This window comes from Zonotrichia albicollis, chromosome 17, assembly GCF_047830755.1.
Source record: "Zonotrichia albicollis isolate bZonAlb1 chromosome 17, bZonAlb1.hap1, whole genome shotgun sequence".
NCBI classification, from domain to species: Eukaryota; Metazoa; Chordata; class Aves; order Passeriformes; family Passerellidae; genus Zonotrichia; species Zonotrichia albicollis.
The window spans coordinates 12,279,855-12,298,690 of NC_133835.1; the positions used below are offsets into that span (position 1 = coordinate 12,279,855).

The window sequence follows — 18,836 nt, forward strand, 5'->3', positions numbered from 1 at the left end:
TGGTGATGTTCTTAATTATTTTTGAATGAAACAAGATTTTTTAATATAGTACTTGAATTAGTGGTAAGATTATGTTTTCCCCACTTGGAAAAGTGAGATAAGTCATTAACATTTTGTCTATTACCTTAAATTTAGCAAAAATACGGGAATTACTAAAGAATTATTCCAAGTGGGTTATTTAACCTTGGTTTAGTTACCCAACCCTTTTTCTCATTTATTATCCAGTTATATACTTGCAATGTTATTCTGTTTCATTCCAGCCCACTCTAAGCCACTTCACTGCATCTTTTTTTCAAAGCACAACATTTTCATGTGTGCTCCAGTGTAACTAAAGTTTTTAACTTCTTCTTCTTGATTGACAAACATTCTTCTTTCTTCTTCTTTTTTTTTTCCTGTTTTTTCTATGAAAGCCATATAGATTGGATCTTCACCCTCAAGGAAAATATTCCAGATACTTCCTCCCAGGTATACCTGTCAGTGGCTCATCTGCTTTATCTTAGAAATAAATGCCTTGGAGGAGAAAAAAATGCATCAAAATAATTCTTGAATTGTGACACTGCAGTGATCTGTACTGGCTAATGATCCATCCCCAAATATGTGGTGTGAATCTGCTCCTTCCCTTTCAGCCTTGGAACATTAAACTTGCTTCATTTTGAGGCAATTGCTGTATAGTCTTCTTATTTAAATGCATATATGTATGAGTGCACTGACAAATGCTTCTTTTTCACAGTATTTGTGGTTAAATTTTTCAAAATCATGTTCTCTTTTTACTTTTAGCTAGGGATGGAGAGGTCTTTATTTGCAGTAACTTTCATTGATTGGTCTTACTTACTTTTTGAGATTATTTCCATGAATCCTGAGGTTCAGGTTTCTGCAGATTCACCCAGGAGGCTCCATTTGTGCTTTCCTACTCCTCCCACCAAACAGGGGAGCCAGGGGAACAGGGCACATTGCATGCTCCACTTCTGGGATTTCCTTCCCTCCGGTTTCTAGAGGAAGCAAATCAATCAGGATTCTCCTGATTTGTGTGATGCTGGATCTCCTCTACATGAATGAGAGGAAGTGAAGGTTGAGCTGCTGCAAACGCAGCCCTGAAATCCCGGCCCTGCTGGAGCCACTGCCTGAAGTTCACCCTGGTTTCTCTGTGTCCTCAGGGAACACTTTGCATGTTACATGTTCTGCAATGCTCCCGCTTTGTAGCTGAGCCTGGACATGTCGGCTGTCCCTAATTAAAGTAGTCTAGGAAATGTAAACAGCTGAGCTTAAAAGTTAGCCTTGAAATGCATGTTGTAGTCATACAACAAATCTCCTGCAATGCTGATTTAAATATTTGCCAGGAGTGCTGCTGTCTGAAATCTTTTGAAGGATGTATTCTCCTCTTAAGACCGTAGACTTTCTTACTTTCAGGTCTATTTTTTTTAACAAAATGAAAACTATTACATGTGCCCTTCCATAAAGCAAAAACTCTATCCCTTATCATTTCTCATTTGTCAGCTCTCCAAGGGAGGGCATAAGAAAACAATCATTTTGGAGAGAATGGACAGAGCATGTAGGGTAAAGGAATTGTTGCTTATATAAGAGAAAAATTATTTTTCTCTCTGTGAGACATAGTTGGAGTTCTGTCCTTTTGCCTTGAGTGGCAGAAGGTGACAGTGAAAGATAAATATTGTTCAAGAAGTAATGGAACTTCCTTTTAGTTGGAGGTAAGAGGGCTATGGGTGACATGCGTGTGTTTTCAGGAGAAACAGAATCTTTCAGACATGTTTAGTGATAAAGGTGAAAAAATCTAAAATCCTTGGTTAAAAAAAATCTTAAAGCCAGTAACAGCATTATTTTTCACTCTTGAATATATTACATGCTACAGTACAGAAAGCAATTAATATTTCATAACAGTGTGAAGTTGTATCATGCAGGTGCCATCAAATGCAATAATTAAACCTCAGCAGAGTGGTTCCAACATGCTGTTACTGGTGTGACCAGTTAGCGCTGGGAGAGAGGCTGGTGCCCGAGGCAGTGGGGCTAAAAGACCAATGTCAGCAGCACCTTAACGAGCTGAGAAAGGGCTTGTGCCCAGCGTGCTGCTTCTTGTGCTTTAATCACTGCTCCCTCTGACGAGCAAGCCTGAATAAAGGTGATAAAAACATCACCTGGGAGTAACGTACCCGAGCCTCAGTTTGGGAGGTTTTCCCTCCTGTTTTATAAGCTGATGATAAAATCAGCTGCATCACTGAGCTGCAGAGGACCAGGACAGACCCTTGTGTGAGAATGCTGGTTTTATAACATGCATTCCTTTCTTTTAGGGAGCATCCAAGAACAGTTATTCAACTCAAAAGATTAAAAAGCCAAGTTTTGTCCTCTCTGGGTTTGTCAGAATCTGTCTTATCTTAAAATCACTGGCAACATTTATCTGTAAGATGTGAGTACATGTGAATGCTGGGCCATGATTATGGACTTTAGATTCAGCTGACAGGCAAATGTAATATGAAAACACCTGAGGATTCAAATTTATACTGGATATCAGGAACTTACCTTAAGAATTTCTCAACCATCACCCCTAGATATGAAGGACTGAAATGTATTCTTTAAAGATTTACTTGATTTTGTTTTTATTTGGCACAGTCTTCCAAAATGACTTTTTAAATCAATTCTTACTAATTTGGCTAGAGAATGGGAAAATAAAAGCAAAGAAACACCCTGAAAACAAAATTTAAAAAATCTAAAAATTAAGAGGCTGCTGGGTAGAGAATGGTAAACCGAATAAGATTGCTTCTGAATTGGCAAGGGAATTCATATATTATGCCAGGTATCTCCTCTTGTGAGATGAGTTTAGATTTGAAGAGTAGAAGATGAGAGCCTTAGAACAGACTGGAATATGGAGAGCGAGGCAGCTGGGAGTTCTGGAGGGTTCCTGTTCCAGGTGGAAGGTGTTGTCTCTGAAATGCAAGTGAAGCCTCACAGGTGAGGGGGGCAGCAAACATCTGGCAGAGCACAGCTCTCAAAGTGGGCAAAATTAGAGAATGGGCTGAGGGTCACCACTGGGAAATTCCTCTGCAGGGTTTCTGCTCCCATTTGTGAGGAGGTGCCATCATCTGTTTTGTGACACCTGGAGAAAATACTTCCTGCCTGTAAGTAACATTTGGGTTTGTAATCTGTGAATGTATCAGTGCTGTTTCTTTGGAACATACCTGGGCCAGCTGAGTGCTCAGTGGGAGCTGATGGGAAACTGCAGAAACCTTTCTGTGGGAGAGCTGGAAGCAAAGATACTTGTGATACAGCAGGACTGTGATATTCTGGGTAGGTAGCTTGGAAATGTTTAAATCAAAGGCTGGGATTTTATTTGAAAAATTCTGTCTAGGTGAAGCAAAAGTTGTACCAATTCCAGCTCACTTTGACAGGTCATTAGTGAAACCTGCCTGGTTGGCTCATAGGGTGCTAGAATTGTAGATTTTCATTTTTTTTCAGTGACTTCTTGGCCAGAGCAGGGTAACTACTCCATGATCCTGCTTCTGAAATGGAAATGAGTGAGCAAATAACCCGTCCTGAGTGAGGGCCCTGCCGGTGCCCTGCCAGGCATTCCAAGCCTGATAAGTTTGCTTGGCCTGGCACCTTTAGGATGGGGATGTTGGGGTTTTGTGCTCCCTGATAGCACTTGCCCTACCTTTAAGAGGACTTTATGGAATGCCCTTATCTTTCCTGGAGCAGCTGAGGCTGTTGCCAGAATTAGGACTGGCACGTGCAGTTACTTGGAGCCAGAGCAGTTTCTATCTGCTTTTATTCTGGGAGAGGGGAAAGTTGTTTAAAATAGGTTTTTTTTTTTTGTTGTTTTTTTTGAAACTGTGTTTCTCATGCTGAATTTGTTAGGTTGTTTAATGTTTTTCTTGAATGTGAGTTTGTGGGTGTCCTGTCTCAGAGAGGGATGATACTGCTGATTGAAACTTCCTCCATAGTGGAAGTTACAAGTTTACTCAACATTCCTGGTACTAATTGTTGCATCTAAAGTTGATGGGGTTTCCTTAAGCCACCAGACAACCACTGCTGCCTTCAAGTGCTTCTTGTTTATTCAGTAATAATGTAAGGACAAGTGCAAAATATTGCTAAATATGTCCCAGTGTAACTTGCCTTTTGTTATGGCAGAACCTGGTGCACTGTGCTGTGATACCTGGTACTTCACCAGAGCAGTGTGTGCTCTTACCTGTTTCATTAATTATGTTGTTTTCCAGCTGCTGCTTTTGACTTGTTTAAAATATCTGCTCAATCATGTGCAGCTCTGCTCCTTCTTAGAAAGACAACAAAAGCCTATGAGCTGTTCCTTGGACGGAATTAGTCCTGTCCCATGTGTAGCTGACAGGCTGAGACCTCATGCTGTGATATTTAAATAAACATCTTTGCCTTGCATCAGTTTCTCATAAATCCTATACTTATGTAACTACATGTTTTTCTTGGGAAAATGACATCTTGGTAAGTAATGTTGGCTTAGTTGATTTTTGTGGCACAGTCACAGGACCTAAATATGCAAACAGAGAGGGTTTTTGGGTTCAGGTCCCATTGAACAGAAATCCAGGAGGGCCAACTTTAAATCATGAAATTGAGCAACTCTCTTCTTTTATGTTGTTGCACACAGCTGAGTTAGAGGTTGTTAATTCAATCACTTCTGGAAAAATCACAATACAACAATATTTGGGTTTGTGAATTGCTCTACAAATGTAATTATGTAGGTGTAATATATTGTGGGGTTTTTCCCCTAGCTCTTATTCTTGAGGCTGGGTTGCTGCCTTTATATTTGGTTCGTGCTGTACAATAATATATAATTCAGTATTATGTGCAATGGCATTTGTGGTAGTTGTTTTGGATAAAATATAATTTTACGGTAAACTAATTATGGTTCAGTATAGAAATGCTATTAGAAAAAAAATGCAAACATCTACTGACCTGTTCAGTCTTTCCTCCCTCTTAAGACTATGTAACACAGGAGAAATGAAAAGCCAAACTGTCCCCATGCCAGTTGCATTACAAGCTGACAAAATATTTAGAAAAGCTTGTTCCTAATATGTAGACTAGGAAATCAGATGGATGTGTGATGGATCTGATAATGAACACAAATTAGGACCCCAAATTGCTGAAGGCAGTTGTACAACCTTGGTGGCAAATGAGCTGCAGCATGTTTGGACACAGTGGACTGAAATTGTCTGGAGTCTTTTCCCCCAACACACCTTTCAAGCACACAGGCTGACTGGGGCCACTCATCCATTCCCTGTAAATCAAAGGTTTCTGTGTTTTCTTCTGTTATCACTCATGGCAAAAGAACTCTTCTTGATTCTATCTTAATATTGCTTTGCCTGCTAGAGATTTTATTCTTGTTTTTAGAAAGAAGTGAAGGTGGCAAATATCCTGTGTTCTCAACATCTCTTTTGTGAGGTGATTTTGTTTCCATATGCACTGAGAAATGAAATAAACAACCAGCTTCAAGAAGGAGGTTTATCTATGTTGAATCTTATTCCAGTGTTCCCATTGCCATCAATGCAAGTATTTCTGAAAAACCTCATTTTCCTCATGGTAAAATGCAATTCACTTTCTTCTGGGGAGACAAAGATGAACAATAGAAGTGAATCAGAGAAGGTAGAGATGAGAAATAGGATTCAAAATAATAATACAAGGGGGAATATGTTACTAGCATTATCTTGGGTTTAATGGTGTGACTCAGTCATAAAATGCTAGTTGGCTACTGCCATTCCTGTAGAGCTGAGGAAAAGATCAAAGAACACCCCCTACATCTACACAGAAAAGCCTGGAGGGGCTGCAGAGTATTGCCAAGGTGAATCCTCTGGGGAGTAATGAAATTGGAATTGCTTTAGCCATGGTTGAAAGGTTAATGTCCTTGTGATGAATGATATGACAGCATTTCAATTACTCTGCTTACTTCTCAGTGTGGGGTGTTTCATTGTCTAAATTGGCTATCCACATAAGTTGGGGTTTTTTGTTTACTGGTAAATGCAGAACTGTTTGGATCTCTGTTGTCAATGCCTATGCCTGGCCTTAGTGTCTGTTTATAAAAGCAAGACAAACAACAAAAAGAACCCACAAATTACAAACCTGCATAATGTAAAGCAAGAAAATACCGATGTCTTACCTAAATTGGAAAGGGTAAGGTTTAATTTAATGGACTATGCACAGTAATAAACTTGCTTTATAAAACTCAGAATTTCTTTGCTAAAGTTGCATTCTGAGATCTGGAAGGCCTTATCAGTCAGTGACCTTCATTTTTCTATCACGTCTCCAGTTCTGTGCATTAGACTCCTGCTGCAGTGCTGATTGTCCTTGCTCTGGTGGCATTTGCCCAGTCTGCAGCTCAGATCATGGAGGGTGAACACGAGCAGTGAATTTCTCCCACAACAGCAGCATTGCTGCAGCCCAGTGTCTTGCAGCATTTCACTCCATTCCCAGAACTGCACTCTTGGCATCACCCAGTCTCTGGCCTCTCATTATCAAATGCTTTTTGCTTCAGTGACCAAACCCCTCCTGTTTTCTTTGCTTACCCACAAAATATCCCCCCTTTACCCACAGCTCCCTCTCGAATTCCCAAACCAACAGTTGGGCAATAGGCACCCACCGCTCTGTTGCATTCCACCCTGCTTTTCATCTCACTGAGCTGCAGATACTGAAGTGTTCCCCTTCAGCACCAGTTTCTGGCACCTATTATCAGTTCTGCAAACCTTTATAAACTAATATAAAAAAAAAAAAAAACCAATCTTTAGCACTTTATTCATTTGGCTGAGCTTGGCCAGAAAAATCAAAGGTTTTTTGTGATATGTACGAACAGCAGGATTGGGTAACTCTTTGAAAAGCAGCTTCAAGTTTTTTTCATTCTTTTATTTTTAAACTTTACAACAGTGGCTGGCAATGAGTTCCTTCTAAAGAAGAATGTTATCAGTGTTGTGGTTGTTTTGAGTTAACAATATGATCTATCTTCCTTTGCCTCCCCAATGCTCCATCTTTTAGCTCTGACATTCCCTGCTGTGTTCTCTACTGTTGAGTGTTTATCCCCTTCTCTGCTCACACAGTGGGATCTCCCCAGTTTGTTCAGCCTGCCTGGAGGCTTTTGTGAAGTCAGAGGTGGCAGTGGCTTTGTGAAGTGCATCTCAGTGTTCTTTTCAATGCTGTTCTCTTGCTTCCATCTGGGCAGTAAGAAAGCAGTCCCAGGAATAAACTGACACTGACATTTAGTGACTCTCTCAAAGCATGGGACACTTGACCATGTTTATGTATCCTGCAGAACAATTATCTGGAAAAGTTTATCTGTGAAGTTGAACTAATTTTCTTTTTTTTAGTAGGAGTTTTTGTTTTGTTTCAGTCTTTTGGTTATGACAAATGGTACAGAAAGTTTTCAGTGTTATGTATGTGCTACACCATGGTGCTAAGTTACCAGGTTACTGTGGTGTCCCAGAATGGAGAAACATCTGTATTAGCAGTGCTTTCAGCAGTGTTTTTTGGCACAGAAAGCATCCAAATCTCACCGATTTCCTGTGCTGCATACCAGCAATAACCCTTTAAGTTCTGATTACCTAACCACAGCTACTTACCTCATGCAGAGAAAACACTTCAGTTTAGGAACCAAAGTGTAATGAAAATAAACCTGTTGAACTAATGAGCTTTGTGTGGCTCAGTCTCAGCAAGTCGTTGACCTGATGAATGTAAACATTGTAAATGGACTGATGAGTAACGAGTCTGGCTTTTAGACAAATTAAGAGTTTGTGCGGAAAACAGTGACACATTAGCACGTTAATAAAAAAATATCCTCTAAATTTGCTCTCAGAGACTGAATTTAGGTCAGTTTTAACTATGAAGAAATCTAGAACACTGATGCCTTCTGCTCTCGTGTAGTGCCTTTCTCTATGCGTTGTGCCCCTTTGCCCTGAAAACTCGCATGGAAGAGTAAAGAAAATAAATGTTCTGCAGGTTTTCTAATAATTGCAATCCGATTTTTCCATTGTTAGTGCAAAATAAGAGGGAGAGTGAATCCACAGCACAATCTGCATGCCTGGTGTTTGCACTAGCTCCCTTGCCCTGGTGATAAGAAATGGAATATGCTCTTCTCTCTATGCCCAGATTATGAATTACTGTTTGCATGTGGCCAAGAACATCAGTGTTTGTCCATCCTGGCAGCACCTGTTGTGCTGAAACAATGCTGCCACTTCTTGCAGTTCTATGTAGAGCATCCTCCATCCCTAATATGATAATAAACCAATGCTTTGAAAAAATAGTATCAGTTATGTAAAGGAAAGGTTAAGAGGTGGCCTGTAATTTCTTATTCTTGAAATACACTGTGTTTTGAAAGAATTTTGGTGATTATTTACCTATAAAGAAGTATGCTTGGTCAGTCTAAGGTCACATACAGTGAAGGGCTCTGTGTTTTAATTGGCTCTCATTAGTTGTCTGAAATGTAAAAGCAGCAATGTTACAATTGCGTTTCAAGGATCTCTTGTATATATTTTTTTAATTTAAATCTAATCTCTCTTTAGAAATCACAGAACCCTAAAAACATTTAGTCTGGAAGGGATTTGTGGAGGTTATCCAGGCCTTGATCTTCCTGCTCAAAGCAGGGCCCTCTTGTAAGTTAAATCAGGTTACTCGGGACCATGTCCAGTCATGATTCAAACATCTCTGAGGATGGAGATTCCAGTCTCCCAAGCAACTTGCTTCAGTGCTTAATTGTTGTTCTTCTGAACCATTTATTTCCATAAACCCAATCAAAATTTCCCTTACTGTGACCTTTGTCCTGTCCTTTCCCCATGGACTTATAAAAGAGTTTTGCTCCAGCTTCTCTGTATCCAGCTTCAGGCAGGGAAAGATGCCAATGGTTCCTCAGCCTCCCTTGTCCCAGGCTGCCTGAAGCCACTTCATGGCCTTGGTGTGCTCACCGTGTGGTGGCCTCTGATCCTGAGTTCAGGATCCTTGTGGGTGTTCCAAGCCTGGAGATGCTGTTCCAGAGCCAGAGGAGCCCCAAGTGTGCCATGAGGGGAGCAGTGGTTTCGCTGGAGCTGCTGGTGCAGTGTCCTTTGCCCCTGTGCAAGAGCTCCCTGCTGCCTCCAGTTCCACTGGGACCCAAAGCTGCTGCTCTGCCCTTCAGTGCCCAGCCTGTCCCTGAGCAGCTCCTGCAGCTCTGAAATCCCCTCTCAGTCCCTTCTCAGTGAAATCAGCATTGAGGGATGCAGGTCAGCAGCTGCTGGATAAAGATATTCCCCATAACTGGGGCCAAATATTCATCGAGCATGGGGTGCCACTGGTGGTGGAGCAGCAAAACCAGAGTTTGTCATGTGCACAATGACTTTGTCCCTTCCCTGCTCAGCCTGTGGATTTCAGCTCTGGTGTAATGGGCTGTGCCAAGAAAACGTGCAAGCACCGAGACACTTGTTTTACTTTCAAGGCTCTGATTAATCAAAATCATCTTTAGAGTTATGGCTTTCCTCAAACACAGGCAAAGAGGCTGTTTCTAATGGATGTGGGGTTTTAGTGCAAAGGCCATGAAGTTTAGTGTATGTTTAGTTTTCTTCATTTTATGTGTTGTTTTAAGAATATTAAAGCACCAGAAATAACAGGAAAATTAAAGCTAATAGGATATTAATATTTGCTTTTACAACTGAAACTCCAATCTGTTTATTAACAGATGGAATCCAGGCTCTGTGAATTAAGTATTTTAAAGTCATTTGACATTTAAACAGCAAGTGGATCTCTTCAAGGAATACACACAAGAAATGAGAACTTTAAAAATAATTATCTTTTAGGTGATAAGTAGCTTTTCAGTCTGATGTACAACTAATGTAACTTCAATCCATCCTTAATAAATAAAAGGACCCGCCAATTGGAATTTATGTCCTACATAAGTCTCAAAGTATTTTGTCATGTTGTCATACCAGCATTCCCATTTTGGCTGGAATAACTGTAAAATAACCTTTCCAATGTTCTCCAGCAGGAGAATAATGATTACAAAATATACAGTTCTGAGTAGTATTGTAGTGTAGTTGATGCTAACTAGCTAAAATTTCGATGTGTTAAATGCATCCACTCTTCATCTATTTAGAATATAACACAAACCAGTGCCTCTGAAGCAATTAGGATCCTAATGTAAGAACTGTGAAAATATATTGATTTTAAATACAAGCCAGCAGAATATTTATAGGAGCTGAAAAGTGGCTGAAACCCTTTGCCCATGTGTTTCATTCTTTAAAAAAAAAAAAAAAAAGAAGAGCCAAACACAAACCCCTATAAAACAAAACCCCTCTAATTTTTCCATTTACTCCCAAAATGCAGTTCTCTCTCTGGTGAGAAGTTCAGTCCTCAGCAAAAATCCTCTGCTGGTTTTGGACTGAGTTTATTTATATTTGTTTTATACATGTTTATCCTTGGGGTGAGCCTGTCAGTGAGGAGAATTCCAGACTTTGTGGAACAAAATGCATTTCATAACTGGACAAAGCAAAGCCAGGAAGAGAAGGGACTGCTCGCATGCGATTTCAAGCACCCTGGTACAAGTTTGTTCAAAGCCCTCATGATCTTTGATGTGTTTGTCATCTTTAGTGTTGAGCCTTCCATTCTGAGGCCATAAAGATGTGAATAACTGAAATGAGTGCACTGAGTTATTTGGGGGACTTGACCACTGTGGGCTCACTGCCCAAAAGGAAGATGAGTTTGTTTATTCCTTAGGCAGCGAGAAATTCTTTCACAAGAATTCTCTAGAATTTAATTTTTTTTCTATAATTTTAGTAAACTACACAGTTATCTTATGCCAATCTTGCATATTATGTTGGCATTTAAAACCAAATGTTTTTAAATGTTCTGCACAACTTCAGCGTGTTACAATGGTAAAATGGTAAAGAATTAGGAAGGACCTCACAGTTATGCAAGACTATTGTGTTTCCTATTAAAAATGTTTCTAGGAATGATTTTTAAACTCCACATAGAGAGAATGGAGAGTTGTATTCAGAGAAGGAGAAAAAAATTGCTTGATTAGATTTACCTTCTGGGCTTAAGAACTGTGAACAGATTTAATTCATTTGCAAATATTCTTGTCTGTAACACTCAAGCTTGTAGAAGTCCTCAGTGTGTTGATACACAGTTCCAGGAATGCTCAAAAATAAGGATCAGTGGTGGCCTTACTGTGAAAAAGTCAGCAATTACAGTCTGTAACACAGACAGAGGGAAAGCCAGACTAAGCCAGAGGTCTATCATGAGTTGTTGCTATTGGCATTCAGTTGCTCTCAGGCTTAACTGAGAATACTCAAAGTTCTTCTTGCTCCACTATGTTCCCAAATTAATCCAGACCTTGGTAATCAAGGTAATGGCTGAGGGAGTTATTTGTTATAGGGTGGGGTTCTGCTCTTTTCTCCCTTCTTTTTACAATTTGAAGAAAATCTTTTACTGAAATTTACTTACAGAGCTAAAAAGTTTTCAGTGTCAAGCAAGGTGTTCTGCTGCTTTTTAAAGTTCGGAAATAAAATCAGGGGTTGAGGGAGAGCTGAGATTTCAGAAAGGGGGCCTGAAGCTCTAAAATAGAAATGGATATACATTATATTTTTGTCCAATTTTATAGTTTTCTGTTTCCCATTCATTTTACATCAGCTTAGTTTCAGGAGGCTCAGAAATCTCCCTTTGCTCTGTCCAATCTCCCCAGCTGCAGTAATGAAAATGTGACTTGAAGTAGGTTTTCTTCTCAGGGAAGCAAAGAGCAAGCAGCCTTGTTCTGTAAAAAGCTGCTGATCTGCAGTGATTTGGATTTTGTGTTGAACTACACGGTAAATTTGTCATTTTGTATCAGAATTTTACTATGCCAAGATTACAGCCCAGTCCAAAAACTGCATGTTTCCAATCTGACTCTGTAATCTTATTTACATTTACTTGTGCTCATGAGTAATCTCTCTGAAGTCAATGGTATGAATCCAGTCATAATGAAATTATTTGTTGTTTATTTTTTCTCATCTGGTAATTATACTTTGCTATCTGATTGCTTTGTGACCCTTGAAGCAAGAGACTCAAGAATAGAAAAAAAAAACCTCCTTAGCTTCTGCCTTGGAGCCAGTTCCAAAGAAATGAAAAGTTCTTACATTCTATCTCAAAAGCAACACACAATCTGGCAAGCAGTGTTCATATGGTGTTAGGAAGGTGGCTGATATATTTCAGACTTTTAAATATAGATGGGACTGTGTGATAAAGCTCTTTTGGACAAAAGATAAGGATCTAAAATTGTAACCAGTTGTATCTGCAGTAAGCCTGAAAGAATCTTTGTTCAATGGAGTTATTACACACACAAAAATATAAGTTTGGTAAGAAAACCAGGCAGCTAATGGTCAAGTCTATGAATAAAGCAGAATAACAGTTACATTCTGTAAGTATGAAATCTATAATATTTATAATGTGTTTTACTCTTGCTACTCAAAAGCAGCAAGTCAACTTTGAAATATTTTAATCAACAGAAATGAAATCACCATGGGGAAAAATTGTGAATTTTTAAGCATAGCTTTCTTTTTGCAGAATTGCCTCTTCACATTCTGTATGAAGTTTCGCAGAGGATGGAGATGAAATGTATTTTCTGAGGCACAAGAAGTGCTCTGCCCTCTTCCCATCCTGCTATATTATTGCAAATTTTACATAATTTTTTTATTTTGTGCCAGTGATCAGAAAACATGTTCTGATGTTTTCTACGTTTTTCAAACTGACTTTTTGTAATTAATTGTGCAAAGTAGTTTTCTCAAGATGTTTCAAAGACCGAGGTCCAAGCTTCATTTAAACAATTTCATTAAATTAAATTATGATTTGTATAGTCGTGACATTAAATTATTTCTATAGTCACTTTACTCAGTGCTTTGTTCATCCAGTCTAGTATAAAATGCTTGTTTCTGATTGAAGCTCAAATTAGAGGACAAAAAAAGCCCCAGGAACATTATAACAGATTTTTTTTGTGGTTTTCCCTCCCATGGGGTTTGGTCAGTGACCTTTGAACAGTTCTGTGTTGGAGATTTTGTTGGGAATTTTGGGGGGTTTATTGTTTGATCTGTTTTTTAATCTTTGCTATGAAAGAATTGTGAGAAGTTTGGTCAGTTCTTGTCCTGGAGACCAAGTAGTGCCTATTGTTTGTGCTATTAATCTGTGGCATTTGGAGTAGTTTATTTTTAAATGATCCTAAACTATGCAGTAGCCCAGAATACTTTATTGCAGGCGATATAGAAAATTCGGAATGTTTTTCACTTGAGTGAAAAAAAGTTCTAGAATTTGAAATTCTAAGAAAACATGAAAAACTTGGGAAAAAACGGTTTTTAAATTTTAAAATGCTGCATGCAAGGGGAAAAGTGCATCCAGATAATTCCCTTACACTTAAGATGTGACCTGTATCTCTTCCTGGTCCATGATAACTTTGTTCCACAGATGGGTGAGACTTTCACCTTTATGACATAGGCATTAATCATTGCAAAGCTTTTCTTTAAAGATCTCCAAGTGGAAATGCTGATTTGTGGAATGGAAGCTGTCTTTAAATCTTCCATTTTTTGTCATTTGTCACACACCAAACTAAATATCGAGTCAGATATTTATAACCAATGCAGGTGGGCTCTGTAGCATTTTGCCCACTGAAAATAGAACATTGATGGAGATATTTTTTGTCAACCCATTTAAGATCTTACAGCTAGAGAGCTGAATTAATTACATCAAAGGCACTGACAGTGAACCATAGAATCATGGGTCTTAGGCTGAATCAAAGTTATTGTGCCACGTGTGGGAACAGGCTGAGTGAAACAACTCTATGGGCACATTGAAGAGGTTCTAGTGGAAATCTGGTAAAAATGAAGGTGCAAGAGTAGTTTTGGTAACCAGCATCGTTCTGAGCAGTCTTTGTAGCTTCACTGGGCTGTACAATGTCTGGTTTCTGTGCAGTCATTCTAGGGGAGGAAATGGAGCTCAAACGTTTTGGTTCTGAGAATTTTTGTCTTCTTCATGGAGATTTTGTAACGCATACAACAAGTGCCCTTCCACGTGTTGCTGCACAACGGAAAGGGAGCAATCCCTGATCTGCCGGTTCCCACCAGCAGAGCTCCTGCCCAGAAGCAGACCCCAAACCGACCACCCAGCTCCAGGAGGCCTCTGTGGGAATTGCACGCTCGCATGTGCATCGAAAGCCGGGTTTCCTTTATTCAGGGCAGCCATCCCATGGAAGGGCCGCTGTCCTTCCCCGCAGGCTCCGGGATTGTCCCCGCGGGCTCCGGGATTGTCCCCGCGGGCTCCGGGATTGTCCCCGCGGGCTCCGGCCGCGGTTCGGGTCCCTCAGGGGCGGCCGCGCGCCGCCAGGTGGCGCTGTGGGGTCGCCTTAGCCCTCCGGAGAGGCGCGGGAATGGTTTGGGATCCGAGGATGGATGAAACCCCTTGCTTCCCTAATAAGTACATTTTTTTTTTTTTTTTTTTTTTTTTTTGCCATTCCAGTACTGACAGATTTCCACCTTGCCATTTTTCTTTTCTGGGCCTATGGACGTGCCCCGTGTGTTCTGATCGCCCAGGTCCTGAAGAGCTGCCAGGTTGTTTGAGGTCAGGTCACCTTTGACGGCAAAGTTATCTTGTTAAAAGCTAAACTCACATTTTAAAAAGCTGTGCTGAGTTGAGATGTAAGTCCTGGTCTAAACTCTTGTAGAGTCACCCATTGATTTGAGTTTGGGCAGTTCCTTAATCATGTGGTAGCTGTGGCCACAATGATCCAAGGATTGGGGAACCTCTATGAGAAAAGGCCAAGAGAATTGGGGTTGTAAAAAGGCTGATGGGAAACCTTATCATGGCTAAATCTTGGCTAAAACCAAGATTTTTACTAGGAGCCCCTTTTCACTAGGAGTCATATGGAGAAGAGGAGGGGTAATGGGTACAAGTGACTTCTGGAGAGATTTCAGCTGGAAACAAGAGTACGAATTTCCACAAGGAAAACAATCAGCCGCTGAAATATTTTCAATTCTCAATTCAATTTCTATTTTCAATCACACTTGACTTCTGTCTCAGTGCCCCTTCTTGGCCAGCAGGAGGTCATTTTCAGGAGACACTGGTGATTCTTACGAGTTCTTCCCACAACCACAGTGTAGCTGGAGCTGTTTCAAGGCTCTGGAGGTAATTGCTGGGTGACAGGCAGAGTTTAACATGTTTGAGCTGCCTGGAGGGATGAGCTGACTCTGAAGAACTGCAAAAGTTACAAAACTCAGTAAGCAAACAGGGCCTGGCCCCAGCCTGTGTTTGAAAGAGGTGTTGTCACCCATCAGCCAGAGCAAGGACCCAGCCTGGGAATTCCTGGGTTTTACAAAAGGACAGAATTAGGAAGGCATGCATCCAGTGAGGATACCCAGAGGGGACACACTTATTGCAGAAACTCCATGTAACATCATAAAAATATGGGAAAAAACCAACTGGTTGCTTTCCTGGCCACCTGGCAGCCAGGTATTCAGAAAGTGGGAACTCCTTTAATGAATAATGAATTCTGTGTGCTAAAAGCACTGCACACACATGGTACCTTTGGCCTGGGTTGCAGACATGGGGGGTCTGCCCAGACCAACAGAATGCACAAGAGGAGGGTGTGAAATCACTCACAACTGGCAGCTTTTATTTGCCACAGAGGCTGCTCATCCAGACTTTGTGACGTGGCCACATCCATTCACTGTGGAAATCTATCAGAGTGAGAAGAATGATGTTAGAGGAAAGACTTGGGCCTGAAGAAAGCAAACAAGAGAGTTTGTTATTAAACTTAAGGGAAGATGATTGAAAAATAAATATCAGAATGCTCTGGAAACACATTTCCCAGAGCAACAAGCTTTGTAGGGCAACTTGTAGAAGCCCCTGCCCCCAGCTACTGTTTGTGTGCTGCAAACCCCATCCTCTCCAGGCAGATTGCCAAAGGTAAAACAGCAGGAATATTCCCAGCACTGTCATAAATCAGAGCGTTTACCTACAAAGAAAATATTTTATTCAGATGTCAGGAATCTCATTATCTGAGCAGAATGGGGGAAAAATGAAGAGAAACCAGGCTAATAAAGGTGAAAATTTCATTAATCATGAAGAATTTTACTTAGGACTTTTTAAAGACAAAGGTGAGGAAATATTAGGATGAGAATTTATGAGAAATGATAATATAATTTACAGGCTTGGTCAAAAGAAGGCTGTATTAAAGATATTAAACTTGCAAGAAGTTCCTTTTCCAGACTTGCCTCACCACAAAAAAAAAAAGATACATTTTCCCTAAAAGCCAGATATGAGACCCAAGAATGGAGAAGAAACTGTTAAGACTTGGTTGGAATGATAGCTGACTTTTTTAATATTTATAATTACTATCCTCACAAAAGATTGAAGCACAGATTTTTTAAAAAAAATGATTGAAGCTAAACACAACAGACACCAACCAATTTCCCCTTCCTCTCTACCACCAAAATCTTTTGAAGGATTTTTTTTTGGGTGAGGCACTCATTTCATATTCTCAAAGGAAAATAATTTTGTGGATTGTGCAATTTTTGGGTCACAGTCCAGATGTTGTGGAAAATTCTGATGAATGCTGGATAGACATTGGTTTTGGTAAAGGTGAGGGGAGTATCTCCAAGGCATCTCAGAGAGATTAAAAAATGAGTTGAATTCTCTAGCACTGATTCTGAATTTTCAGAGCTTTAATCAGATTTCTCTGGCCTTGAATCCATATGCCAAATGTTAGCCTGCATTGAGTACATCATTCTTAAATATTCCCACAGCATAAACCAAACCTATTTTGTTTAAATGCAAATAAGTCGCTGGATTTCATTACGTAACAAATTTTGCCTTGAGGTTGTGTGTAGTCTTTGAAAGTGACTGTAATGTATTCCAAGCTTTTAATATTCCTGTCTAATGTTTCTTTTTGTTTTTAGACTCTCTTTTGTTTGTCTGAAGTGGAAGAGATTATCTGTACTCTAACATAAGCCTCCACAATATCCCACCACACAAAGGTTATGGGACTGAGTCCTGGTTTTCTCCACAAAATAAATAACTTTTGAACAAAAGGCCCCACTATGCTGTCAGCCAGAGCCTCCTTCCCTGCCCTGCTGCTAAGCTGCCGTGGGTAACGTTACCTTCAGTAGCCACAGAGAAGGAGGCAGCTGCAGACACAGCCAAAAGTATCGGGATTAAAAACTAAAAATTCTGCACTTGGCCAAGCAAATTATTTTCTTGTAGCAGTGGGAACAGCAGGTCTCTCAAAGAAGCAGCTCCCAAACCTTGGGCAAAATTAGGATTCTGAAAGCAGTTACAGAGCAGGTTCCAAGAGCAGTGCGACTCAGGATCTCCATAAGGATGGAAGTTCTGTTTGAATGTGGCAGCCTCATAAAAAGACTTTTTGGTTTTGATCTCCCAGTAAGTTTACTGATAAACTCCTTGAGTGTTTGTTTAGGTCCCATCTGTAAAAATAACTTAATTGGGACGGAGTTTACAGGACAGCATTCTCTTTCTTTGTTCTATTATAATTTTCTGACCCTAATTTCCTGCTTTGTCATTTGGTTTGACTTGGACCAGTCATGAGAAAACCTTCCCCATAAGGCATAAGTTCTGTGTGTGGGAGAGTTCTTTGTAGATATTTGTTCTGTGAATTGGAATAATAAACTATCATAAGACTACTATGGATTTGTAGTCTTAGCCGGTGGCAGCGAGTTTGAAACTTTTATTTCATTATTGTTCATTTTTCAGTAATCCCACTGTGCAATTTCAGCTCATCCATTTGCTCTTTTTCCATTGGTGAAAATGCAAAAGCCAGATGCATGTTGCACATTATGGATTGTGTTACTGACATGACTGGGCTTTGATTACATTCTGAATGAGCATTTTATAACACACCGTGAATGACTCAGATGTGGGATTAAATAATTCTGTTTAGACATTGTAGAACAGATTAGTCTGGGTCTTGAATCAGTGCTTCCTGTTCCTCCCAGAGACTCAGAGGTGTGGGATTCAGTGCAGACTTGCCTTGGTACAATCCACTTAGGCTGTGACTGCTACTGTTGGCTGTACTTGCTAATATTCTGTAACATTTTCTTCTGAGGGGTTGTATTTACTTTTGGGGTTTTTTTTCTTATTAGGCCAAGGAGTTTGGCATTTCCAGCACCAACAGCATATTCTTCCCAAATCCACAATTTTAATTTTATTCATATTTTAGTTTTCTAAAATCCTTTGCAATGTTTTTTAAAAGTTGTTCAGTTTGCAGCTTTTTTAAGATTGTGACTAAATGCTATTTTAAATTGCCTTTAAATGCTGGTTTGACACTCTTGCATTCAAACCAGCAGTAGTTTTGTTGACAATCTATGTCCACGCTTCTTGACATAAACTGTGTTTATTGAGTGAACAGATATTGTAAACATTAGAAGGAAAAAATCTAACTGCAGCTGCTTTTGTGGCACAGCAGGTTTTAAGGCTGCTTCGGAAGCAGTGCTGGGGAATCAGGCACTGCCTTATTTATGATGTTAATGTTGTAGGAACACTGGCTTCAGGGGAGGGACTTTTCAAAGCTTCCAGCTGCTAAACAGCACAAGGAATGTGTGCTCCCAAGCTTTATTAGGTACTTTTGAAAACCCCATCATTTGGACCAGCCTGTCTGTAAGGATAGATACTTGCTTGGGCTACATTTGGATCAAATGGATGTCTAAGTGCAGAAGAGAAAAAAAAAATACAGAAAATTTCTGGAATTAATTAAAAACATTGACTAAAATCTGCTAATGTAGATGGATATCCCAAAAGGAAAATGTTTTTGGATCTGGGTGAACATTGCTTGGCAAACTCAGTAATCGTGGTTATTGAACTGTGAGTTTTCAGATTCTGATCTG

General features: G+C 39.9%; 1 long non-coding RNA gene across 2 annotated transcripts in view; it reads left to right on the forward strand.

Moving 5' to 3' along the window:
- Positions 1-401: 401 nt before the first annotated feature.
- LOC141731108 (uncharacterized) overlaps positions 402-18,836 on the forward strand; it is a 103,810-nt gene continuing 85,375 nt past the window's right edge. Inside the window, exon 1 of one of the 2 annotated variants that reach the window (XR_012583030.1) lies at positions 402-465. This is a non-coding gene — a long non-coding RNA (uncharacterized LOC141731108). Of the gene's footprint in view, positions 466-1,092; positions 3,126-18,836 lie in introns of those variants that run through there. The other variant, XR_012583031.1, reaches the window with a different exon arrangement.